Source organism: Halyomorpha halys, unplaced genomic scaffold, assembly GCF_000696795.3.
Source record: "Halyomorpha halys isolate HHAL.00 unplaced genomic scaffold, Hhal_1.1 Scaffold263.1, whole genome shotgun sequence".
Lineage (NCBI taxonomy): Eukaryota > Metazoa > Arthropoda > Insecta > Hemiptera > Pentatomidae > Halyomorpha > Halyomorpha halys.
Genome location: NW_027105032.1, coordinates 1,055,685 through 1,062,386, shown reverse-complemented (window position 1 = coordinate 1,062,386; position 6,702 = coordinate 1,055,685).

Below are 6,702 nucleotides of genomic sequence, written 5' to 3'. Positions count from 1 at the left end.
CCATTATTTTACTAACACAGCTTGTGAGGAATATGGGTCGGTAGCTGGTTGCCATCCGCTTGTCCTTTCCATTTTTTAAAATTGGGATTATTATTGATTCCCGCCAGGTACTTGGGAATTTCCCAGTGAACCGGACATGATTGTAATAGTCAAGCAGCCATTTTAACATGTTATTTGGGAGTTTTTTTATCATGTCATAGTGGATTTGATCAGGTCCGGGTGTAGTGCCTTTGACCTTTGCCTTTGACCTTCTAGTTTAAATTAATGTTTGAAGTACCACCAATGGGTGGTTCCTTCCCAAGATTTTCAAGTGTATATGAAACATACTAAATATTTACCTATTGTATTATTTTGTACAGTTGTAAATTACAATAAATAAATAATTTTAAAAAAAATCATTTTACCAGCAAATTTTAAGTTTTTTAATTATCAACGCATTTCGATCATATTGTAGTGTATATGAAACATACTAAATATTTACCTATTGTATTATTTTGTACAGTTGTAAATTACAATAAATAAATAATTTTAAAAAAAATCATTTTACCAGCAAATTTTAAGTTTTTTAATTATCAACGCATTTCGATCATATTGTTTTTGGACGTTAACACTGTAAACGCCATTTGAAACATATTATATATTTGAAAGATGTGGTCAAAGAAAAACTAAAACAGTCGTGAAACTATTTATTTATTTTTGTTAACGTTTCGCCCCACGTTCCAGAGCTTCATCAGGACTAAAAAAAAGATTAATAAATGAAAAATATGTACAATGAAACGTAAAAATTAAAGAATATTAATAAAAGGTTTTAGAGAATCAATGAAAATGGAAATAACAGATAAAAATAGAAGAAATATACAGTACACACAAAAGATGGAAAAAGGGGGATAAGAATAAAATTAAAAATAAAGGAAGAAAATGAACAAGGTAGGAAACGAACCTTTCAGACTAGAGGTCAGTGTGAAAGTGAACGGTTTACACGATGTAGTAGGGATTGGCAGTAGAAAATACGTTGCATAAAAAAAATAATGTTTACTTCATTTCAGTGTTTCTATCATTTTTTAGCCCTGATGAAGCCCTGAAACGTCGAGCGAAATGTTGGCTCAAAATAAATAGTTTCACGACTATTTTTCTTTGATCGCACTCGGACCATCTTCCATTTACTATTATATATTTATATACACAGTAGTTCGAGAAAACCCTATATCGCTATATTATCAATTTTTTTTTTAAGCCACGTAAAACCTCATCTGATCGAGGAAAGTTAAAGACTTACGATTTCGACGGGCTTCGGTAATGTTTTAACAGCCTCCTATAAGAGTCCAATTAGGGGTTTTTTGGACACAAAGGTTTACTTATTATATTGTTGATGTTTTTTAGTTTAGTAATAAATTTTTGAATTTAGATATAATTGAAACTACATTTGAATACGGATATAAGATGTGTAACTACAGTTAAACCATAGCATATATAAATATAATAAACCGTAAAGGTCAAGCTGATATTAAACCACCATCGAAAATGGAACCAGGCTAGACCATGTCCGTGGTATAAGTCGCATTATCTTTTCCACTTACCACAATACGTTGAAGAAACGAAATTAGATCTGACTTGACGATTTTAATTCTTTTTTCTGTCATTTTAGTTCTATTTCTGCTTGAAATTTGTCATTAATTTATATAAAAAATAAAATAAAATAAATAAAAAAAACAAAAAAAAAATGTTTAGTGTTTAAAGGTTTATTTTTAATTTTTATAAATTAATGACAAAAATTCAAGCATAAATTGAACTAAAATGGCAGAAAAAAACTAAAAAGGATTCTGAAGGCTAATGAGGATGGACGGAGCATCGGACACACTGATCTAAAAATTAATAAATTAAGGAATTGAAGTAATAACACTAATAATTTCCAAAATAGAAAAGAAAGTAAAATACACTATAGCTATCGAAAAATAAACTACTAAATTAAATATGACTGTTTAATAAAGATTTAATGTACTATTTTATTTTATATAGGTATATTATATCGAAAGGTGTAGGATATCGCGTTTTAAAGAAAACCCTGTAATGGCTAATAAAATACTTTCCATGAGTTGTACTCGCTTCGTGAAAGCGTTATTTCGTTATTTAAAGCTACTGCAGCTAGACAGTAACAACCGTTTGAGTCTGATTTTTGATTGAGTCTGCAATATAATTGGGTAATGCAGGTAAGAAAAATATTGGAGAGCTTCAGAATGTTTGACCCCATCAATCCGGTAAGTATCAAAATTAGAATGGGGGAGATATTGGACAGATAGGGAATTTGCCAAGGAAAAAGACCTCTTCTTATTACGAGAATCTACTTATAACCCGTGGTACGGTAGGGTCTTCATTAAAACGGATGCTCCTCAAAGCTACCTAAAAATCAGTTGAGAATAATTGCCTACGACTTTCCGGTAAATATGCAATTACTCTAAGTGCCGGTCCACACAAATATACTTTGGACCCACTGAAGCTTTGTCCAGCTTGTAGATGGAACGGCCCTGGAGGATTGTTTCCATTTTTTGACAAATTGACCCGCGTATCATGAGAACCAAATCCGATACATGCCGAAGCTAAGCGATATTAGCCGAACTTAATTGTATGAATTTCTATCTGTGCCCTCAGGATTGGACCTTAAAATGTTATTGTATATGTAACGCAAAACCTTTTGCTTACAGCTGGATACCAATCATCCCATTAGGAGGTTTTTGTTTTGTTTTTTAATATTATTAAATATGAAGTGACGTTTTTGTTTTACTGTTTTATTCCAACGAATGTGTGTAGCCCAGCTTGGGTATATTGTTTGTTATTAGTTTATATAAACGATCTTTAACTCATCATTTTTGTAAAATTACTACTATTGATTATCTATTTCATGTATTTCACAGACTAACTCTATTTGTACGGGGATTGTCCCATAAACAAATAAATAAATTATTATTACTATATCAAAATATTAGAGAAAAAATGAAGATCTAATATTTGTTTATTGAAAACAGAAATGTATATTTTAATTCTAACTGTTACACACGAATATGAACAATTAATACAGGAGGCATATGCAACTAAAAGCTGATAAATGAATCTAGATCCCCCATAGAGGAAGTTTGAATTTTAAAATTCGTTGTTGTTGGTATTTTTTTGACACAAACTCTAAAACTCTAGAAAAATCTATGTGTGCAAAATGGGTTTTTAGCCACCATCTGAGTTTTTTCTTTAAAATACTCAAGATAGCTGTTAAATAAAAACGATTTATATTCATGTTCATTTTTTTATAATTTTATAAAGTTAAGTTAATATAAACAACGAAGAAAAATCCAAACTTTGTCTCTTTATAGGAAATAATTCCTTTGAAAAACGTTTTGTTCGAAAGGACTGCTGTCTAGACGAGAACACCTTCAAGCTTAAAAAAAAGAAATAAAACGAATATTTTTTTCTGTAAAAAAAGGTTAAAAAAAAGTTAAATTTGCAAGAAATTTTTTTAACCTAGAAAGCAAAACCAACCTACCAACTACTGAAACGTAGATTCCGTTAGGTTTTCCTGACCTAGCTGACCTTAGGCCCTTTGGGTTTTAACTGGATGTAGGGGAAAATGAACTTGGCACGGAACTTCCAGGCTTCCAGAGCCTTATTATTTATATTATTACCAACAATAACACTTGATAAAAATGATTAATCATATTTAAGATGTATTATTACTGTTATATATGAATCTGCTCTGTGTGCGACAACTTTCATTTTCATATACTCAAAGTGAATGTAAAAACTTACTGTTGTCAAAACAACTAGGAAAACACAAAAATATTTATTTGTATGTTTTTCGTCATTCTCCATTTCCTTCAACGACTTTGTATGTTAAGTATTAATGTTTCTACAATCTTTAACCTTCCAATGGTAGTGAAATTATACATCTATATTTACGGAACTTCGTTTTAAACCAGGGAAAATCTCTTTCCTTTAATTAATCATCAAATTTCCTCTTAGTTTTTATCTATCCATTTATTATTATTAACAATATGAGATGGTTAGTTATCTCATATAAATACACTTAAAAGTACTTTTGTAGAAGTTATTTCGAATACTTTACATTTAATCCCAGTCAGCCAATATCAATGACAATACTTGGCTGATATTGAATACCAATTAATTGTACATTGGTATGTATCCATCATTATTAAAATCATTACAACAGTCTTAAAAAAATCGTAAAAAAATAAAATAAATAAATAAAACTCTATAAAAATGTACATAAAGGTAAATCAATTTTTAAAAATATATATAGAATCCATCCATGCGCCAAGTTTAAATATGTTAATTCAGTTTCACACAATATTCGTTTTTAGACTTATAGGAACTTAAAAAAAAGGTATTATAGCCTTGAACTGGAAATCGGATTTTTTTGTAATCGCTTTAATTTCTCTTTCTGAATATCACATTCTAACATAATTTTGATCTAAATAAATTAAGAAAAAATTAGAACCATAATTTAAAACCCAAATTCTATATATTATTAAAAACTTTTTACAATTTTTTTTTTTTTTAAGCATAATGCTTTTTTATAGGATCTTTACTAAATATGTTTTTACCAAAGTCTTATATAGTACTTTATACCCTGCATAAAATTAAAAAATGTTTTGGTTAGTTGCTTTAATTCTTTTTTCATTTTTTAAAACAAGATTTCTTCCTGCATATTTGCATCAACTTGATTTTTTGATTTGATTATTTTTTTTATTATTTAAACATTAACGTTACGGGGTATCATTCACACTTCATAACTTCAGGACTTATTTTATTAGACACATCATAAAACAGTGGTATGAAATATATTTCATTCATTGGTAATTTAAAGAACATTTAACTCCCATGGAGAGATTAACTCACCGTCTTCCTACAATTACATACAATACATTCATAAAATATATATACATCCATAAGTGAAGAACAAATATTTTCTTATAAAGCTATTTTGGATTTAATTGTTAGTTGATGTAGTAATGGTATTTAACAGCTTTTTCATATTAACCTGCTTGACAAAATATTTTAGCTGTAAAATTTATGTATTTACAATACACAATTGAATTATTTCTTCCTCACAGTTAGCTAAACCGATGCCGACTTGAAGGCAGTAGGGCCAGTAGGTAAGATCTCTACTATAATGCTTAAGTAACTGTAGGATAAAATTGGTCACAGGCTGGGTGTGGTCCATTTTAGAAAATGATCAATATTTTCCTAAAGGCTTTGCCCTGTTTCCTTAGGTGCTTCTCCAGGTATGCGGTATTCAGATTAGGTTCACTACCTGCAAGGTGGTTAGCGGACCCATCAGTCACATCACCAAGCATTCTTTGACCTGATGTACCTTTCTACTCACTAATGTTCTCCATTGTAGTTCTTGAAAAGAGATTATTACCGTATGACATTTTTCTAAGCGTTAGGATGATTGGTTTATGACTGTTAGTAATACTAATGTTCTTCAAATATTCAAAGTAGTATCGTCTGGTTGAACAGTTTTAGAAAACTTAGATATTTTAAAAATATTTGTTTCTATTTCTATCTATAATTTATCAGTATTTTACTTATGGCTGAATTAAGTTTTTACTTTAGCTCAATACATTAAAATGTTTGTTAGATTGAAAAATGTAACGACATTTGGACCAAATTTAACTGCGATGTATTACATTCGGCCCAAACGACATACATCTGCAAATAATTAAAAAAAATAATGTCCACCACACTTGAACGGAAACGAATTTTTGTCAGTCCTGAAAAGGTTACTAAGCAACTAATTAGTTTAATGAAGTAACAAATTAAACATTTTAGAGATTTCTTCCGTTTTTTTCACCTATAAATCCTAAACAATAACAAAAAAAATAAAGAACAATAAATTGCCTTCTTCCTAATTTTAAATTATACAGTCAATTATTTATGTATATAATTTTACAATATAGTTTGAAAAAATTAGATATTTTGATGTAGTATTGAAAACCAGTTAAACTTGTAGGAAAATTTAACATTTTGTCCTTCACAGCCGATATACACTAATTGTTGTAACGACCCCCTTTCCAAGGAGAGATATTAAAATACTAAAAGATTTTCAATAATATTATACTGTAATAAATAAGATTTTGGTTTTAATGCATATTAAGATGTAGCTTCTTAATTATCGATATTTTAATTAGGTAGATTATCCACAGGTCATTATTATAATTTACACCACAATTACTTGTATTTTGTTGTTAGTTAATACAGTTTTTTTCAACATACAAATAAAAAAAAAAAATGGTCCACAGGAATTTGGATAAGAGTGCACACGAATGTGGACAGAAGGAGGGAAGTACAATTTAAAAGGTAAACAGTGTTTGGAAATAGCACTAATGAATAACAAAAAAATAAGAAAAATAAATTTTTTTAAAAAATAAGAAAAATTATTTTTTTAAAAAATAAGTAAAAATAAATTTAAAAAATATTGAAATTATGATAATTTGAAAATATTTAAAAATTATTTTCATTTTAAAATGACATATATCTACAAATTAATAATAAGAACTTGATAATGGGAAGAGGAGTCCGAAACGTAATAATTTATGAATTATTAATTTGAACATTAACAGAGAACCCAGAAAAATATAACAAGATTTACGGTATTCTTATAATATTGGATAACAAATGATTTATAACAGTAAA